The sequence below is a fragment of the Stigmatopora nigra genome, chromosome 22, assembly GCF_051989575.1.
Source record: "Stigmatopora nigra isolate UIUO_SnigA chromosome 22, RoL_Snig_1.1, whole genome shotgun sequence".
Lineage (NCBI taxonomy): Eukaryota > Metazoa > Chordata > Actinopteri > Syngnathiformes > Syngnathidae > Stigmatopora > Stigmatopora nigra.
This window is the reverse complement of record NC_135529.1, coordinates 9,212,603-9,233,985: the sequence shown is the minus strand read 5'-3', so window position 1 is coordinate 9,233,985 and position 21,383 is coordinate 9,212,603.

Sequence of the window (21,383 nt, the reverse complement as noted above, 5' to 3'; positions counted from 1 at the left end):
CTTGTCAATCATTTTGATTGGCACCACAGTTAGTCTTAACATTGCTATGTAAACACCATTATTTTAAACCAGGATCTTCTGGTTCATCTTAATTATTTTTTTTCTTTAGTATCTTCAAAAAATGCTATTTTCCCATTTTTATGTTCAACTCTATGGCCCCTAAAACATCTAAAATACTAAGAAAGCCAAATTATAGCTTTCCACCCTCATTTTTCTGCATGCATTTGCCCATCAAACATTATTTTTATTTGTGGATTCTGATTAAATACATTATATAATACTCCACATTGATTTTATACTGAAAGAAAAAGAAATTGGAATAGAATTTGGAATATATTTTTAACTATTCCATCAACACATTCAACTCGTACCTTTTATTTAGCATTTTTAACACAAATGGTGTTAGGACTAATGTTGTTTGGCATGAGTAGGATGAGTATATATAATCTATTTGTGTTCATTGTGCTGACATTTCCTAATATTGCCTCGAGTGCGGGCGAGCAGGTCAACGGGGAATGCAAATGACCCAAGAGACCCAGACTTCCCAGCTACAAATATTCCCCCACCAACTGTCCACATACTCTTTGCCCAACAGCCATCTTATTCCATTACAAATGTTTATATAGAGACCAGAAACAACAAAGAAAAGAAACCAACTACAATTAATGGTCCTAAAATTGTGTTTCTTGTCTGGTTGCCTCGGGAATTTAATATAATTCTTAATTTCACAAGTCAATCTCTAATTGGCCAAGAAGAAATCCTAATCTCATCTCATTTTCGGAACCACTTTAGCCTCACTAGGGTGGCAGGGGGTGCTGGAGCCTATCAGTGGGACACCCTGAATTGGCTTAAATTGAAATAATAATAAAAAGACAATACTCTCTTTGGTATATATTTTAATGGCTCTTCAAGGCCAGTAATCTCATTTTCTGAACCACTTTTGCCTCAATAGGGTCGCAAGGGGTGCTGTAGCTTATCCCAACTGGGGACACCCTGAATTGGACTACATTAAAATAATAATTTAAAAAATATTGACTAATCTCCTTGGTACACATTGTAAATGTGCAAAAACAAGAGTCTTCAAGGCCAGTAAATGAAGGCAGTACTGAGTTTGGAATGTAAATGGAGTTGGTTGCCTCTGGGATTCGACACTATTAAAATGTGCTCATCTTCAGAAGAGCACTCTACTTGACCTGAATAATAATTTGAAAATGGCAGGACTTCTTGTTACATGTCATCCTGTTAACATTTGACAATGTTATCGCTTCATTTCAGTTGTTTAACAAGAACAATGAAAACAAAAATTATTCATCAGTGTATTCATGGGAGCTCGTACTTCAATTATATAACCTTTATTTCTGCTTAATCTGTTTTTCTTAGCATTTGCTCTCACTACATGAAATCCCTCAGGAGCATTATGCCACAAGTTGAGGACTAATAAATAGAAAATGTTGATTAAAAAAATGAAAATAAGGAAGCTTTTACATCAATTATAAAAATATAATACAAAAATGGCTAGCAAAAGGTTTTTGTGGGTAGCTTTGCAAATGTCCAACAGCCATTAATATCCATTTGAAAACACCTGGCAACTAAACGTCCTGTGACCAAACGTCCAGTGACCAAACGTCCGGGTAACCAAATGTCCGGGCGACCAAACATCCGGACGACCATACGTCCGGGCGACCAAACGTCCGGACGACCAAACGTCTTGGTGACGAAACGTCTTGGTGACCAAACGTCCGGGCGACCAAACGTCCGGGCGACCAAACGTCCGGGCGACCAAACGTCCGGGCGACCAAACGTCTTGGTGACCAAACGTCCGGGCGACCAAACGTCCAGGCGACCAAACGTCCGGGCGACCAAACGTCCAAGTGACCAAACGTCTGGACGACCAAACGTCCGGCCAGGAATTGCAGTGAGCCTCCGACATTGACATTAAAGACTGTGAAGTCTTTAAGTTTCCGACTTTTCAGATTTAATGTTCTTTATGTACTTGCATTCTTTAACTAATCCCACACACATGAAAAGATATGTCTCGCTTGAAAGAGCTAACATTTTTCTCTCTGACTTGAAGCTCTTTTGACATATTTTGACCTCAAACTGTCCACATAATGACAAAACAACCCCTAAAAGTCCTGCGCTTTGACTACACAAATAAAATCATCTTCAAACACAGTCACACCAAAGCCTTACAATACATTAAAATGCCCTAAACTAAATCTAATAATAATTTCTTTCAATCCCAACCTTTTCATCAACACATTCATTAACAGAAAAGATGTAGTTAAAAACATGCACATTAGATGGCAGACCAAGTCTTCACCTTCCACTTCCCCACCTTTTACCCAAACAATGATGTAATCCATTGCAGAAAAAATATAGCTCATGGCAAAGGCATCCCCCACTAGTATTGGTATGCTTTTTTTTTACACTGACCTAAGTAATCAGCCCTGCTATGTCTAAAGAAATCCAATTATTTTTTTGTTTTAGCAGCACGGGCTCCAAAAACAAGCTTTCCCCATCTGGTCACATATCGTCTCTCGCTCTCTGGCATGTATTTTAAATGTGGCATTGACCTTAGCAGTAATAAAAGCAATTCTGGCTGCACTAATCCTCTACTCCGTTCTCACAGGCTCTTAACCTTTTCTGTCACACACAAGTGTAGTGAGCTGTAACACCAAGCTCAACAACCATCAAAACCCCCCACAATATCCGCACCTAATAACATTGGCTCTGTGGTAGACATATCATAGGAGGAGAGCATCTGCTGGTGGGAGAAACAGTATGACGTCTTCTTTCCCGTGGGTGCGGTGGCTGTAAAAGACAATCAGAGCAAGGGAGGATGGAGGATGAAGATAGAGAGAATTAGCATCCTCAGAGAATGCGTCATGAATCAGGAAGGGAATATTATTTGGTTCTTAATTGTTTTATGGATCAATATTGGTAACTCATTGTATGCAATTCCCTTTAGCACAGTTCCAACTATTTGATGTATAACACAATTCTCTACTACTACTACTCCTACTACTACTTCTACTCCTACTACTACTCCTACTACTACTACTCCTACTACTACTACTTCTACTCCTACTACTACTACTTCTACTCCTACTACTGCTTCCACTACTACTACTTTTACTAATACTACTTCTACTACTACTACTACCACTACTACCACTACTACTACTACTACTTCTACTCCTACTCCTCCTCCTCCTCCTCCTCCTCCTACTACTACTACTACTACTACTACTACTACTACTACATCTACTAATACTACTACCACTACCACTAGCACTACCACTACTACTACTACTACTACTACTACTACTACTACTACTACTCCTACTACTACTTCCACTACTACTACCTCTACCACTACCACTACCACTACTACTACTACTACTACTACTACTACTACTACTACTACTACTACTACTACTACTACTACTACTACTAATACTACTACTACTACTACTACTACTACCACTACTACTACTACCACTACTCCTACTCCTACTACTACTACCACTACTACTACTACTAGTAATACCACTACCAGCACTACTACTAATAATACCACTACCAGCACTACTACTACTAATACCACTACCAGCACTACTACTACTGCTTCTTATCATCCAGTGTGCCTAATATATTAAACAAATTTTAATTTTATTGTCATTGAAAGTGCACTTTATGAGGTTAGTATTTTTAAATCATGATCATTTATTTGGCGACATGTTCTAACTTTTTTGTTTCATAAGACGTAGCTAGTGAAAAATGCCACACTTCTATTTCAGGAATTTCATTTCAAAACGGCAGCTAGTGTGAAAAGTATAAATGAACTCCCTTTTTTGTAGTCTATGTATCAATTACTTTCTCGCTTAGCGGGACTCACAACTCTTAAAGGTTAATGAGCTTAAACTCAGCTGACTGGGAGCTCATTAAAGCCACCACGGGGACTGAAAGGAGATGGAGAACACCTGAGGTGAAAAGAAACACTAGGCAAGTGTGCAAGGTGAGACATTGAATTTGAAATCAACTACATTATTCTTTCGGGGTGACTGCCCCACTAAAGTACCCACATTCACCTACTTACTGTATGCTTTAAGCACACATTTTACCAATGTAATCACAAAAAAAACTGTAATAAAGTTACCATTTTTTACATGTGGTCTTCAGGAACAAAATTGATTTTATACAAAAAAAAATCCAAAACATCAACAATGACTGGCTCTAGAAGTGACTGTGTAGTGAGTGCTTCATACCTGGAAGTCAATAGCAATTACCGTATTTTCACCACTATAAGGCGCACTTGAAAGTCTTAAATTTTCTCCAAAATAGACAGTGCGCCTTATAATACAGTGCGCCTTATATATGGAAAAAATGTCATTCATTGAGGGTGCGCCTTATAATGCGGTGCGCCTTATAGTCCTGAAAATACGGTATGTTTCCACATTTGTACAAATGTCTGCATTAGCGTGCATGCTGTTTAATGTGTTAGTCTTCAATTATTCTATCGTATATTTGCCTAATTTAAATACGAATGTAGTGTATCATCCTTTCCTGAAAATGAAGTCAAATAGGATCGCTACTGCCTGCACTAATTTGCTGCAATATAATCTTCTCTTGCGTTTAAATGCCTAGGGAGATCATCTCGCAGCTTTAAGGATTTTTCATATTTTACAGCCGGCATTGAGAATATAAAAACAGTGAGAATATTTATTCGCCCTCCAGTGCTGTAATTAAAGTAAGTATTGTCATACGTCTGATCAATTCAAAGGAACTGGTTTGTGTGTTTGGTTTTAATAATCAAACAGCTTGTGTTTTGTGGTTAATGTGGAGTTTTTTTTTCATGATTTAATGGATTTCTGTACAAAATACACCCTATTAAATTGAATCAAATTAATATTTTGTGTATTACATTTATTACTGAATTTTAATGAAACTCAACAGCTCACATTTTAATTTTGTATCAATTTTTGTACTTTTTCTTAAGCTTAAAAAAAATCCAGTACAACTGTAATTAGAGTTTTGATGCACATTTTTTTTTAAATTATTATTTTGATTAATTATAGGTTTCTTGTTTTGGTCTCTTGTGTTTCATTTCTACTTTGATTTGTGTACAAAATATACCCCATTAAATAGAATCAAATTAATATTTTGTGCATTACATTTAGTGCATTTATTACTGAACTTTAATGAAACTCAACAGCTCTCAATATAATTTTGTATACATTTTTGAGCTTCAGAAATCCAGTATAACTGTGGTTAGAGTTTTAATCCACATTAAAAAAAATACAATTATTATTTTGATTAATTATTTGTTCCTTGTTTTGTTTTTTGTGTGTTTAATTTCTACTTGTTTTTAGGCCTATTCATTAAATCCACATAATCAGCTCCTTTTTGGTTCTTTATTGTTGTTGTCTGTGTTAAATTACAATTCGATATTTCTATCTTTGTTACACTGTGCCCTGATTTTTCAAAATTATTATCCCAGGCACTCAATTTCTTCAAAATAATGTCCTTATATTTGACATTCTACTGGATTTAACACAATCCCATCTTTTCTAGCCTACTCCTGACATCCACTATCCTAATATACCATTAGTATATGTTGTGTTTTTCTTGTTTCACCGGCAACACACCACCGAAAATCAAGGATATGTTTGTTTCTGATGACACGCTGTGGACACAGTCAGACTAGTGTTTTTGTGTAGTTTGCTTTTAGTAACCATCTGGAGGCTGCATTGCTTTTTTTTGCGATGACTGCTGCTGTGTAATGAGCTTCCAGCGTTGAACTGCTGTCAATCTCGTGAACACACGGGTCTTCGCTCTGGTCAGTGCTGCCTCATGCCATCTGGGTCCTTGTATCCAGTCAGTGGGAAGGGGACAACATCCCTAAGGCAATACACTAGGAAAAGCTTATAGAGCGTTTTAGTTCAGCTTCTCACTCTCTAACTGAATGAGTGCAAATTATACAAGAAATGGATGAATTGGAAGCTCCATCCATTTATTCCTTTGGGGTTTTATTCCCTCAGAGGTTAGTGAAATAGTCAATTCGCATGAGATTTCAGAAACAAGTGTTCTATGCTAGAGGCTTTAAGCTAAAAGTGTCAGACTCGGGTTGGTTCGCAGGCCGCGTTAACGTCAAATCGGTTTAATGTGAGACGTACTATTTTAGATATAATATTTAGATTTTTTTTAAAATAAATTGATTAAAAGAACTGGATTAAAAGCCCTGAATATTCATTTATTGATAGATCTAAAACAATGTTTATTTTAGCCTTTTTTCTATATATTTTTAGATTTTACAAAATGATTTTTTTAACTAAAAACAGAGAAAAAATGATTAAAAAATGTAAATTATTGAATTAAAAGGGTTAAAATCAGGAAATTTAATATACATCTATAATCTTCATTTGAATTTGGTCCTAAAACAGAAAGTTGGCACTCATGATTTACTTAATCGGGCCGCACAAAATAATGCGGCGGGCCAGATTTGGCCCCCGGGCCGCCACTTTGACACCTGTGCTCTTAACAGTCTAAAAAATTAAACCAGAAAATAAAAGCAGGATACAGTTAACCTAGATCGATTAGTTTCTGCCTTTGTTCTGTAAACAACTACATCTATAGTAATGTACAAGTAAATATATAAAGGCATTAAATCACCATTAATTAGCTCAGGAGGGTTTTCCTAAATTTGATAGATTGGTCTTGGTTGAGCCTCAATCCATAGTCTTTTTTTCGTAAGATAGTTGTAAAGGAAAAAATCTGAAAAGCCAGTCTGACAAGTCTCTTTGCTTAATTATGCATGTGGACTGAACAGTCAGTCTTTTTCCATTGCTCCTAAACATGCTGCTTGTTGAGCTTACAAAATGGTCACATTGCTTTGGGATTGCAGCACTTTAAATTATTTAAATTACTGTCAAAATCACAGCACATAAACAAATTAAAAAAATGTATAAGAAAAACTTCACTGTTTTTTACCCTTTTTGTGGAAAACTAACAAACAATCAAGTGCGAAACTATAAATTCCGATAAAATATACATTTACTCGTGGATGTTTTGCTTAGCAAAAATAAAGCACCGTATTTTTTGTGTTTTATTTCTTCTAGACCACTGTTACATTGTTTTTTTTTTTAGGTAATAGTTATCTGAAAAAAATTAAGTTAAGCCTATTCACTATTGTTACTTAAATGTATGTTTGTTTAGTTTCTGATAAAATGACAAACTTGCGCTCCCAAAAATGCAAACTATACTCTAATATGTACTTTTATATTGTTTTTTTCTTCTCCACTGTGTGTGTGTGTTTTTTTTTTTTTTTGGCCTTGTGCGATTTATATTCAGGTGCATATTATAGTCCGGAAATACGGTAGTTGGGCTATAGCCAAAGATAGACATGTTTTTTACTGACGCTTTGTAGGGTGCAGTAGGTAGGTCTAAAACGAGTATGTATTGAGCACCTTATAAATAAACTTGCTTAAAGTTGAGCAGTTCTTTCCTTGTGCAGGCTTGTTCCATGTTGACAGCTGCACTTGAAAGTCAAACCGGGGAGTAAAATTAGATGTTTTTCCTGTTAGCTCATGCTGAATTACAGTTAGGGGGTAATACAACAGAGGTCAGTCTGTCAGCTGAGAGTGAGAAAGAGAGAGAATGAAAGGCCAAAAAGAGTCACACACTCATCAAAGTGAGTGAGAGACAAGAAGAAGAGCACTTGGATTCACTCTCAGGGAAACTCAATTGCACTATTACTGGATGGAGAGCAGAGAAGGACTTCATTGCTTTTTAAGCCACCAACCAAAAGCAGACATTCAGATGGATGTTATGTATCATTACTGTATTTTGCTGTTTAATATAATCCCTCCATTTACTATACCCAGGTATATTAAATGGCGCACAACCGGGAAGATACGATCTACTATGCCACAGGTGTCAAAGTGCCGGCCCGGGGGCCAAATTTGGCCCGCCGCATCATTTCGTGCGGCCCGCAAAAGTAAATCATGTGTGTAGACTTTCTGTTTTAGGATCAAATTCAAATAATGAGTATAGATGTACATTACATTTCCTGATTTTCCCCCCTAAAATCAATGAATGCAATTTTTTGATTATTTTTTTCTTTTGTGTTTTTAGTTCAAAAAGCATATAAAATCTAAAAACATACCAAAAAATTTAGTTTCCATTTGTATTTAAATAAGAAATTTTCCATTACTAAGAAAAAAAAGCTCCAAAAAATATAGTTTTATATCTACAAAAATGGACTATTTGGGGCTTTTGATCCAGTTATTTTAATCCAATTTAAAATATATATATAAATATATAGGTATTAGATTTAAAACGGTCCGGTCCACATAAATTGGCGTTGATATTACCTGGCTCGCAAACCAAAGACAATTATCAGAAACAAAAGTAATTTTAAAAAAGTTTGACATCTCTTTTCAATCAAATTCCAGCAAACAAATAAAGTTGTTTTTCTTTATTAATGCTATTTCTCCATTAGTGTTTTCTACATAAAGCCTTTGACAGCTCTCTGTCCTTATCTGCCACCAAAATGCAAAAACTGACAAGTGATCTATGGCTGTTTGGAGTCAGAAATCCAAATCTGAAATGAGCTTAGCCACAGCAATGAGAGTTGATAATCAAATGATGCTGAATGAGGAGGCCTGTCAGAACATTGTAAAGCAGCTGACGGATTTAGTTAAGGGAGAAGGAAAGCGTAGCAGATGAATTTTGGCAGGATAAAGAATCGTTCAATGCCGAGAGAGGAGATCATCCCCCGTGAAGCCATTCCTTGTATTTTTGCTGCTTGTTTCTGTACCAGATGATTAACCGACATCAAATCATCGTGGCTTGGATCACAACAAGATTCTCTCCATGTGAACCGGATCGAAAGCGTTACCAATTCACACATACTATCAAGAATTGAATTCTATTCTCTCTCCCGTTCCACCCATTTCAGCTAAAATATATTTTTCTCAAACTAGCCATTTTACAACCAAAAGCCCTTTTCAGTTTTACACCATTTTTCCGAATGGTTGCAATAAATCAATAAAACAAAACACTAACGATGTGTGAGAAACAGCTTGTTATAATGGTCCTTAAACTGTACTACCCATAATGCCCATAAAGGGAGCAATGGCTCAATATGTGTAAATTGTATTTTATTTTTTTGACAGTCTACTCCACAGGTGTAAAAGTGGCGGCCCGGGGGCCAGACCTGGCCCGACGCTTCATTTTGTGTGGCCCGGGAAAGTAAATCATGAGTGCCAACTATCTATTTTAGGATCATTTTAAAATGAAGAGTATAAATGTATATTAAATTACCTGATTTTCCCCCTTTTTAATCAGTAATTGTAATTTTTTAGTCATTTTTTTCTGTTTTTAGTTTAAAAATAATTTTGGAAAATCTAAAAATATATATAAAAAAACTACAATAAACATTGTTTTAGATCTATAAAAAACTGAATATTCAAGGCTTTTAATCCAGTTATTTTAATCCATTTATAAAAAAAAAATCTAAATATTACATCTAAAATTGTCCGACCAACGTGAAAATTGGGGCTTAATTTGGTTTTTACGGCGTGAACACACTCAAACAACACACATATATACCCCTCTCATGCACATACACACTCCACCATTTAGCTATTATTCAGGTCATCCCTTAATGTGAATTAGAACTTCTCCTTATTACTTGAAATAGAGTTGTCTCTGCATACATTAGCCGACCTCAATCAAGAACTGTGCGATTCAAATTATGAGTTATATTGACATTAAAAAAAACACTGCTCTAATAAATCTGCCAATTGCCAGCGGTTATTGGTCATGAGAGTGGCATTATCCTCCCCATCTTTTGCCACCTTGAAGTGCTCTGCCCTTATCTATAGACTATATTCGGTCCTTCCATCTTCAGTGTGTTTCAATTGCACCAGTAAGGAAACCCAATCAATCCCAAGAGGCCAGGAGGGTATCCCTCCTTAGCAGGTTAATAAATGGTGTAATTACCCCAGGAAAAGGACACAGATCGCTCTTTTAGATCATTAGATTTCATATGTGTCAGCCTCGTTACATTCTTAAATCTCCCTGAAAAGCTCTCAGTGTCATTTGTCACTGAGTGGATGGTATTATGTGTAATGGCCCGTGATATTGTACTATTAATGGTGAAGATAGGTATTTGAACCTAATTAAGGGAACCTTCACATAGAACACAATGGAATTAAGATTATTAGAAGCATTTAAGGAGTAACATGACTAAATTCAGTGTATTTATTTAACCCCAGATATGAATATAAGTTACTACAGAGATGCTAACACAAGGGTGGGCAAACTTTTTGGCCCGGGGGCCACATTGACTTTAAAAATTTGAAAGATGGGCACATGATAAGATACATATAAAAAAGTGCATCCGTTAACAGTACATATGAAACATAAACAGAAAAAAAGGACTAAAGTGTTAACATACACATTCATCATTAAAGTAAAAAGTATAAAGTACAAAGTCAAGTAAAAAGGATGTATTAAGAAATATTAAAATGTAACTTAAAAAAAGATACATGGACTGTAAAACACGAAAAACAAATAAGATTAGACAGAGCTACTGCCACTGGCTTCCGAGAGACGGTGCCATCTTGGGGAAAAAATAAAATAAATAAATAAATAAAACATTATTTGGACAATGTCGGCAGGCCGGATTAAAAAGCCTAACGGGCCATATGTGGCCCGCAGGCCGTAGTTTGCCCATGTCTGTCCTAACAATATGAAACCGATTTATAAACACATTTTCTATTTGTTTACCATATCGACTTTTGTACCTCACAAGCACGGTTGGGGGTTATATTGTTATTACGTCTGTTTTGGTCATCTATTTGCATAAGGAACCCATTGATTGATGACACAGAAACGGCTGATTTAAACAATGCAGCTGACCTCAACCAATTGCCAGATTCAAAACCAAGAGGGACATGCCTTCTGTCCAGAAGATGGCACTATCGCTGCCACAAATAAAATTTTGAATTACTACATCAGCAGATCTCATTTACGTCGAAAAAAAGCAGCTTAAATAAGTGCAACTGTACCGCAACATGCTTTAAATACGACACCCATTTGCAATAGTTTGTTCAAAACCACATTCAAATCGGATGTACGATGTTGTCTCCATTTTGTCCGATGTTAACGGACAAACACACTAACGCACACACATTCTTAGAAATAGTAATATGTATAGATAAGGTTTTCTAGCCTTTATAATTAAATTTTGTCTTGGGTCATCTCCATAATGGCTTTGCCCGTCATTCAAGCGCACACATAATAGCATTATCCAACAATGTCGAACACGACGAACAGTAGCATTACCTTGCCAGAAGGACCCCTGAAATAGACCTGCAGCTGTATTTTTAGACAGCTATTAATACCCCGAGCTAATTCATTTCATCTCTCCAGGCACCTCACATGGCCTCTCAATAATAGATGAGGGGAAAGTCATTTGATTCTCTTTGGTGGGAGGATGCTGACTTAAGCGAGAGTGTCAGCGCACTCTCTAGATAGATGGCGGAAAACGCAAAGATGGCACAGACTGGATTAGTGAAAGCAATGAAACGGCCAACCTTCCACTACGACTCTAAATGGATCATTTGTCTATAAAATGGTGGCAAGTAGAGTGAGATTGTTGCCACGTTTTTTACTGAACACGCTCAAGCATCTTGTGAATTTGAATAGGATCTCTAATGTCTCTAACTGACACCTTCATCTGTCTGACTTGTTCATGGTGTCAACTGCCGACGTTTTTAGAAGTAATAAAGCCCAGTGTTACGTACGGTTTGTGATATTTATTGGTCTTGGCATTTGGGCTTTTCTTCATTTGTAAAATGTGAAGTTTTTATACACCTTATTTGTCTTCCATTTTATATTGTCTCCTGAGAGTTTATCTGTGTTTTGTGTGTTTGCCTGATCCATTAAAATGCTACATATGTAAATCAAATACCCCTGTCTAAACAGTTATACTAAGAGTACCACTGCCATCTATAGTAGTGGAAGTTCAATTGTTTTTTGTACAGAAGCTATTCAATGTTTCTGTACCTGATGAGTGTTATTAAATAGACCAGGGGTGTCAAACTCGGGTTGGTTTGCGGGCCAAACTAACCATTTCATGTGGGTCGAACCATTTAAGATCTAATATCTAGTTTTTTTTTATTTTTTAGAAATTGTATTAAAAGAACCAGGTAAAAAGCCCCAAATAGTCTGTTTTTATAGATCTAAAACAATGTTTATTTGAGCTTTTTTGTTCTCAGTAATGGAAAATGTTTTTTAGTAATGTTTTCTTTTATTTCAAATGGTAACAATATATTTTGGAAAGTGGGAAATATTTGTATATTTATTTTTAGCTTTTTACAAAATGATGTTTGAACTAAAAACACAAAAGAAAAAAAATGGATTAATAATTGCAATGATTGATTTTAAGAAGGGGAGAATCAGGAAATGTAATGTACATCTATAATCATTTAAATTTGATCCTAAAACAGAAAGTCGGCATTCATGATTTACTTTTTCGGGCCGCACAAAATGATCCGGCGGGCCAGATTTGGCCCCCGGGCCGCCACTTTGACACCAGTGCAGTAGACTAAATGCCATAATCCTGTCGCTACCATTATTAGAGCTGCAAACTCATTAAAATTTCCCAACAACAGAGCACAGTTCTTATCACATTCCTCTTTTGAAAAACATTTGTGCCTCGAGACACAATAAATTGTTTTCTCAGATTCAAACCCAATCAGATGAGAGGCTTGTGTTTGCTCTGCATTCACTTTCATCTTTCAGTGTTTTTTTTTTTTTATGTGAGATACAAATTTCACAGCAAAGTGATGAGCTATCTACAGAACAAAGGCAGCAGTTTCCCTGGAAATGAATCAGTCCAAGGAGCACTATGTTACATTTATCACAAAGAAGAAAATCCTTCTGAACTGCTTCTCAGCTGCTGGGTCTCTCTGGTCTACCACCAACGTGTTCATTACTCTTCAGAGCAACAAGGAGAGCATGTGGGTGAATTGGGTTTAGCTCCTGACCTTTTGGGTTTGATTAATGGCCACAACATAGGTCTGGGGAGCTCTGAGTGTTGAGAAGGCAAAGTGACAGGCAAAGGAACATTACACAGCCATACATCTTCAGTTCAGTGATTCATCTCAGAGTAAAAGGGTTGGTACCAAGCGAAAGGTGATCTAAAGGAATGGTTCTGTCTATAGAATTCTTTAAAAAAAAACACACAGTATGGCTTTAGTGTTTATTTTCTCATATAGCAATGATGAGTTGTTTGATTGACCATTATTTTCTCTATATCTATCAAGTATAGAGATTATATATATCGTATTTTCACGACTATAAGCACCGCATTATAAGGTGCACCCTCAATGATTGACATTTTTTTCCATATATAAGGCGCACCCTCAATGAATGACATTTTTTCCATCTATATAAGGCGCACTGTATTATAAGGTGCACTGTCTATTTTGGAGAAAATTTAAGACTTTTAAGTGCGCCTTATAGTGGTGAAAATACAGTAATTGCTATTGACTTCCAGGTATGAAGCACTCACTACACAGTCACCTCTAGAGCCAGCCATTGATGATGTTTTGGATTTTTTGGTATAGAATCTTGCAGTGGGGGAGGAGCTATATGATGGAAGATGTTGTACACTAAGCTGGCATCTGCATATTTAACAGTATTGTTTCAGTTCAGGCGTTTGTGTATTTTAATATCCGACAGTGGTGGTGGTTTGTTGTTTTTGGTTTTCTGTTTTTCCATATATAAGGCGCACTGGATTATAAGACGCACTGTCTATTTTAGAGAAAATTTAAGACTTTTAAGTGCGCCTTATAGTCGTGAAAATACGGTAAATGCATTTTGTCAGCGTAACACCATTTTTAAAGGTGTTGTTTATGCCTCGTTTGTTGTTTTCTATTCTAAGATTACTGAAGGACACAAACAGGAAGGCTTGAGTAGCGTAAAACTGATTAACAACGGTCCAAATTCCAAATCGAATCTGTCTGACAGCATTAAAAAAAAGAGGATGGTGGACCTCTTTAAATAACTCTGCATGGCTTCAAATTGTTTCTGTCACACAAGAGAGACCCAATGCAAGATAATTAGGTTTGCTTTCCCCCTATCCCCCATTATGACAAATTATAAACATCTGGAAGCCACTGTTATTTTCTGAAGCAATGACTCCAATGTTTTTGTCAGTTAGTAGACTGACAAATTGATTAGCATTGATCTTGACCGAAGCATTACGGGATACTTTGCCTTGTCTATGGTATTTTTTAAAGACCAATGGAAAAGTCACCATAGATTAAGAACTGAAAGACACATTTTGTGTGGCTAAAAAACTGTTTTTGTTCACATTTGTACTGAACACTGTGAAAAACAGCTACTGATGCATAAAAGTTTGTTTGGAAAGACAAAAAAAATAAAACATGGGCATAAATTTCACTGATATTTTGTTATGTAACAATTTTGTTATGTTTCAATCCAGTAAATCTTGGACTTTAAAGGATTATATGTTGTTCAGGTACAGTAATTTTACACATCTTTTAAAAGAGGATCAATAACTATACCTTCTGATTAGACAAACCTCACAAGATGATTCTTTTGTCGCTTCCTTTGTAGCTTATCAGTCAATACCACAATGTCGTTCAGTAGAAAACATCAAGACTATCACGGCATGCTCCCAGCAGGTGCAGTTGACGATTATGTTCACCACACAAGTTGGGGGGGGGTGGAGAATGTTTTTTTTTTGAATGGACATTCCCATGGTTGTCATGGTGACAACGGCAGCAGTAGACCATTTTTAGGACGCTCCGTATGGCTGGCAAAATATATTAAATATATTTCTTGAAGCCGTGACAAATGTATTTAAATGCATAGTTGACAACTCAGTGAAACTGAGATGAATAAAAATAATCTGGGTAGGCTGGTTGAACACTTTAAATTGCCAGTCAGTCTCCTTGTGCCCTGTGAATGTCTGCCCACCGATTCCGGGTGTACACCGCCTGGTGCCTATAGTTAGCTGGAATAGGCTCCAGCATCCCCTGTGAGCCTTAAATTGGGTTGGATTAGATCAAGGGTGTCAGACTCGGGTTGCTTCACGGGCCACTTTAATGTCAACTCGATTTCATGTGGGCTTGACCATTTTAGATATAATACTTAGATTATTTTTTTTTAATAAATGGATTAAATGAACTGGATTAAAAGGCCTGAATATTCAATTTTTATAGATCTAAAACAATGTTTATTTTAGTTTTTTTAAAATATATTTTTAGATTTTACAAAATTATTTTTGAACTAAAAACTGAAAAAATGATTAAAAAATTACAATTATTGATTTAAAAGGGTGAAAATCAGGAAATATATTATACATCTATACTATTCATTTTAATCTGATCCTAAAACAAAAAGTCAGCACTCATGATTTTCTTTCCTGGGCCGCACAAAATAATGCAGCGGACCAGATTTGGCCCCCGGGCCGCCACTTTAAAACCTGTGGGTTAGACTTTTATTTCATCCTGTATTTAGGAAATTTCTTGGTTACAGTAGCAAGACGGGACATAAGACACATAAGACATTGTAGACCTAGGTAAAAAAATGGAGCCACAGATTGTGAGGATAGGCGGTTCAGAAAATGAATAAATGAATTTTATGTGAATAAATAGTTTTTAGTTTTCCACCCTTGAGAAAAACCGAAGGAATAATTGATATAGTTTGGTTTGGCCCTAAATACACAACTATTATGTCACACTATTGAAAAAAATAGAATAATAAAGGCATTGATTCAAGATGCATGAGGCCTCCTTTTTAGTATTTACAGTAGATTGAGTGTATTATAAAGCAGCGAGAAATTGGAAAGCCTCCTCGGATTATTGTTGAAAGCAGCCTGGAAGTATAGCAGCTACTTTGCAGTGCAGCTGTGCTTCTTTCAGCTCCACTGAGGCACAGAAAAGAGAGCGATTGAGTGAGAGATGCTGCTGACGCAGCTGGAGCTCAGGGTGCACGCTGGCTTCCTGGCAATGTTATCTTTTTCATGATGGACAGCCACGCTGGCTGCTCACACATTGACATTCTCTTTTTCAGGTGTAAAACATTCCGTTGTTTACAGGACATGCCACTTCTTAAAAAAATGTTACAAGAAATATTTAGTATTTTATAGAGTGGAGTATTGGAAAGGTTATAGTTTTTTTGGAAGGGTCTGCACATAATTAAAGCAAAGCTACTGTATTTTCACGACGATAAGGCACACTTAAATGTCTTACATTTTCTCCAAAATAGACAGTGCGCCTTATAATACAGTGCACCTTATATATGGAAAAAAGAGAAAACCAAAAATGAAAAACCACAACAGTTGGATATTAAAAAAACACAAACGTCTGAACTGAAACAATACTGTTAAATATACAGATGCCATCTTAGTTTACAAAATCTTCCATCATATAGCTCCTCCCCCACTGCAAGATTTTATGCAAAAAAATCCAAAACATCAACAATGGCTGGATCTAGAGGTGACTGTGTAGTGAGTGCTTCATACCTGGAAGTCAAAAGCAATTACCGTATTTTCACGACCATAAGGCACACTTAAAAGTCTTAAATTTTCTCCAAAATAGACAGTGCGCCTTATAATACATTGTGCCTTATAATACAGTGCGCCTTATATAAAGAACAAATCTCATTCATTGAGGGTGCGCCTTATAATGCGGTGCGCCTTATAGTCGTGAAAATACCGTAATTTCAGACTCGTAATTTGGCAATTCTCAGTCTTTCACTTACCATCAGTCAGCCAGTAAGAGGCAGATCACAGCCCAATGTCTTTTCATATTACCTCACCCGAAATTATAACACAGAAGGGATTTTATGTCATGCTACCGCAAGTTTAGAGTCCTGATGGATATGGAAAAAAACTGCCCTTAAGCCAATTAATTAGCCCTTTGCTTCTCTATTATTTGAACAAATACAAAGTCAATTCATGTCACTCAAAATCAAAGATCCCAAAGGACTTCCAAGACACACATTTTGCATTAAAATCTTCATGAGAAGAATAAAATATAGACAATCCCCTCTATTATTATCATTTTTCCTCCTAACACAATGTTATTTTTTGCACAAATGATCCTTCATTATGTTATGCTTGCACTCAAATGCCCCTCTAGCATTTCCTATTAATTTTCCCACATGCATTTCACAGACTGAACCAAAAAAATCACTGCAGTAAAGCTGTTAACTACTGTTACTAGCCTAAAGGCTTTGTGTCTAACTGAAGTAATTAAAATGACATCTATTAGTTGTCTCTTCGCACCAATCTGTAACACAGATCCACACCACATCACCACCTGTGCAATGGAGCCGTCAAAATGTATGTGTTTGAACACAAAGCCCCCCAAATAAAACAAGCCCCTCTATCTCTCTACTTGGTTATGCTAAGCTCTTGCGAAACACTGTTCGGTTTAATCCAAAACGGCACATGGACCCAAATGGCCGTGTTTTGGTTTCCCCGCGGCCTTCTTTGATGTTAACATCTGTGTGAAATATTTATCCGTGTATTCTATTCGCCTTCTCCTCAAGTTCTCTGAAGGAATAAATCACAAGAGCAAGGTTTCACACAAGTGAACAGACAAGGGGAGATTTATCATGGGTGGTATTGTTTACCATGATGACCTCCAGGTTTGCTATATTACACGTATCTGTACAGGGCAGTCAAATAACCTGCTCTCCTCTGAAGGGCTTCAAGATGAACTATAACGTGTTGCAAAACTATGCTGTCTTGGTGATTAAAAAGATCGGATTTTGTGGACTCGGCTGTTATTTCAGCTTGAAAAGTACTCAATTGTACTACTATATTGTTGCTATTTCTCTTTCAGTGTGGCGCTATCATATTTTTCATTCCTTGTCAATATCTCTCGAAAAAAATGGTAATGTTATAAGGATAACGTACCTGTTAACTTATATGTTTAACGTCAACCTGATTTCATGTGGGACGGACCATTTTAGATAAAATATTTTGATTTTTTTAATAAATGGATTAATAAAAGTAGATTAAAATCCCTGAATATTCATTTTTTATAGATTTAAAACAATGTTTATTTTAGCTTTTTTTAAATATATTTTTAGATTTTCCAAAGTTATTTTTGAACTAAAAACAGAAAAAAAATGATTAAAAATGACAATTATTGATTTAAAAGGGTGAAAATCAGGAAATTTAATATACATCTATACTCTTCATTTTAATTTAATCCTAAAACAGAAAGTTGGCACTCATGATTTAATTTCCCGGGCCGCACAAAATGATGCGGTGGGCCAAATTTGGCCCCCAGGCCGCCACTTTGACACCATTGCTTTAGACAGAAATCTCCAAATGAAGAAAGAAAGCCTTTAAACTTTTTATGACAAATAAGTCTTTTACCAGACCTTTAAGTGTCAAAACACAAAGATGGTGATAAGTTATCTCCGGACCATAAAATGAGCAAAACCTTTTCTACTACAGTGTGGCCCACACTTCCCCTTTCACCTCCATTATTTTCCACTGACAAATGATTCTTGCGGCAGCAGTGGATAAAAGCAGCCACTGTCTATTATCAGATCTCAATTTAAGTCTTTACACATGTCGCATCTGAGAACCTTGTGTTGTTGACCTCCAAAAAAAAAAAGCTTCAACTTTTTTTTACTTACTGATGGTTCACTGTGAGAGAAAAGAAAATTATGGGGGAATTTATACTACAAGTGTATACCGTATTTTCACGACTATAAGGCGCACTTAAAAGTCTTAAATTTTCTCCAAAATAGACAGTGCGCCTTATAATCCAGTGCGCCTTATATATGGAAAAAACAGAAAACCAAAAACCGCCACTGTCGGATATTATAAAAACACAAATGCCTGAACTGAAACAATACTGTTAAATATACAGATGCCATCTTAGTTTACAAAATCTTCCATCATATAGCTCCTCCCCCACTGCAAGATTTTATACAAAAAAATCCAAAACATCAACAATGGCTGGCTCTAGAGGTGACTGTGTAGTGAGTGCTTCATACCTGGAAGTCAGTAGCAATTACTGTATTTTCACCACTATAAAGCGCACTTAAAAGTCTTAAATTTTCTCCAAAATAGACAGTGCGCCTTATAATACAGCGCTAGAAGAAGTTATTCTAAGCTGCTGTAGGAGTTTCTCATTAGTTCCTACGTGAAGATGTGAGCTCAGAAATATTTCATGACGATACACTCTGAGTCTCTGAGTCACACTGAGAATAAATATTGGAAGACTTCACTGGACTAACAACCCCACTAAAGTTTCAGAACCAGATTCCAGATTTTTACAAGTGCATCATACAACAACTCATAAAAAAAAAAACTCAAGGGTGTCAATAGTTTGGGTATAAAAGTAATTTTTGGCCATTGGACAAGTATTTCTTATGTATGGCATAAAAAATATATATTTTTTAAGGGTTTACTGTACATGATTTGTGTCAGTCATAATATGAAATCCTTTAAAATATATCATATTTATTTCAATAACATAATTGACCATGCAGGGGGGGAGGAGTCTTAAGTATGTTGTTTTTAAAGCATTGATTTTACATGTTTTGCTCACACATTTAAACATCACAGATTTCCATTGGTGTTGTAAATAAAGGTGGAAATTTGTGTTAGCAATATATCTGCAAAATTATGAGTGGTTACTGCAGAAAGGCAAGCGTCAAAGTAGGCCAATCAGGCTTTTGGGATGGTTTGGTCTTAGCTAGAGCAAGAGAAAAAGAGGCCAGTAAAGGCGATGATGAGCAGCTATTCTTTTCCACTCGACTGGCAAAGCCTGGTTGGCAGATCTGTAACATCACAACGTCAGACCTGGAAGTTCCAGCACCCCACAGAGTCCTGCTCTAGATATGTCATTAAATAATGTGTAGTTTTCTAAAAGGGCTCTTGTAGTGTTATTAGTCAGGTCCGATACATTAAATACAACAGCGATGTATTACTGCTTAGAAATTACATATTATGAAAAAACAGTGCATGTTTTACACGGCCAAGTAAAGGAAAAAAGAAAAGCCGGACTAAAAATGTATGGTGAATCTAATGGGATGTAAGAAATGGAAGAAATGCATGATGGGAAGTCAATTTTAACTGTGGTCCTTGATGCAAGAATAGCCGTCCCTCTAAATTGAATTGTCTGGGTTGTCCATAACTAAATAGGATGTCCTCTCAAACAGCAGGTTCCTTCTGTACAGAAAAAGATAATCATGCAATATGGCGTTCCTTTTAATTTAATATATAATACATTATAAAGTTCATGTCTTCATGTCAACAGGTACTTTTTTAAGTGTAGTACACAACAAATGCAGTAGACATCAAATTGGTTCTGTGGTATGTGACAAGACTCATCAAAATACGACTAAATTCTGAGATTAATTCAGTATTTTGGGGAATAAAACACAATAATTCATGCATCATACCCTACCGCCATTTTGTCTCTTGTAGTATGTGACAACACTCATAAAAATACAACTGAATTCTGAGATTAATTCAGTATTTTTTGGAATAAAACACAATAATTCATGCATCATACCTAACCGCCATTTTGTGCCTCCTAGTATATGAAAACACTTATCAAAATACGACTGAATTCTGACATAAATTTACTATTTTGGGGAATAAAACACAATAATTCATCCATCATACCTTACCGCCATTTTGTGCCTTGTCTTTATGAGTGTCCACTGTTTTCACCTGTTCTTATCACCTGTCCTGCATGTCTCGTTAAACTATGTCTGGGTATTTAAGTTCTTTTTTGGTTCATTTATTGCAAGGTTTTGTATTTTTTGGTTCTATTGCCTCACCAAAAGAAGTAAAACCACCTTATTCTTCACACAGGTACAACTTTTAACAATAAATATGACCTCAAATTGTTCAATTTGGCAGCAGACTGATTAATTAGCCAATTGAAGTGTAGTGGAAACTGACAAGTTAACAAATTAACTCTATTTTGGAGTTATTGAAGCAGACATAAACATTATTTTTCAACACAAAATAGTGTTGATTATGTTCAGGAAATGAATGTGTTCTGAGCTGTAAAAACAGAAAGCATTTTGACTTTATTTATTCTTTACCCAAGTAACTTTTGACAAATTATAGTCCTTTTTATGTTATGCTATTTAGTGGCATTTTGCCCTTCTTGGCCACCTTCTGTTATAAAGTGCATGAATTATAGATTTAGTTTTCGCTAACATGAATCTAAGCACTGATTTTAAAAACAAGTGAGAGGATTGAGTTAAATGCTCCTCTAGATTATGTTTTTATAATCCATAACCGAAAGAGATTAGTCATGAATGAGTCATATCCAAAGCTTGAGGGTAAA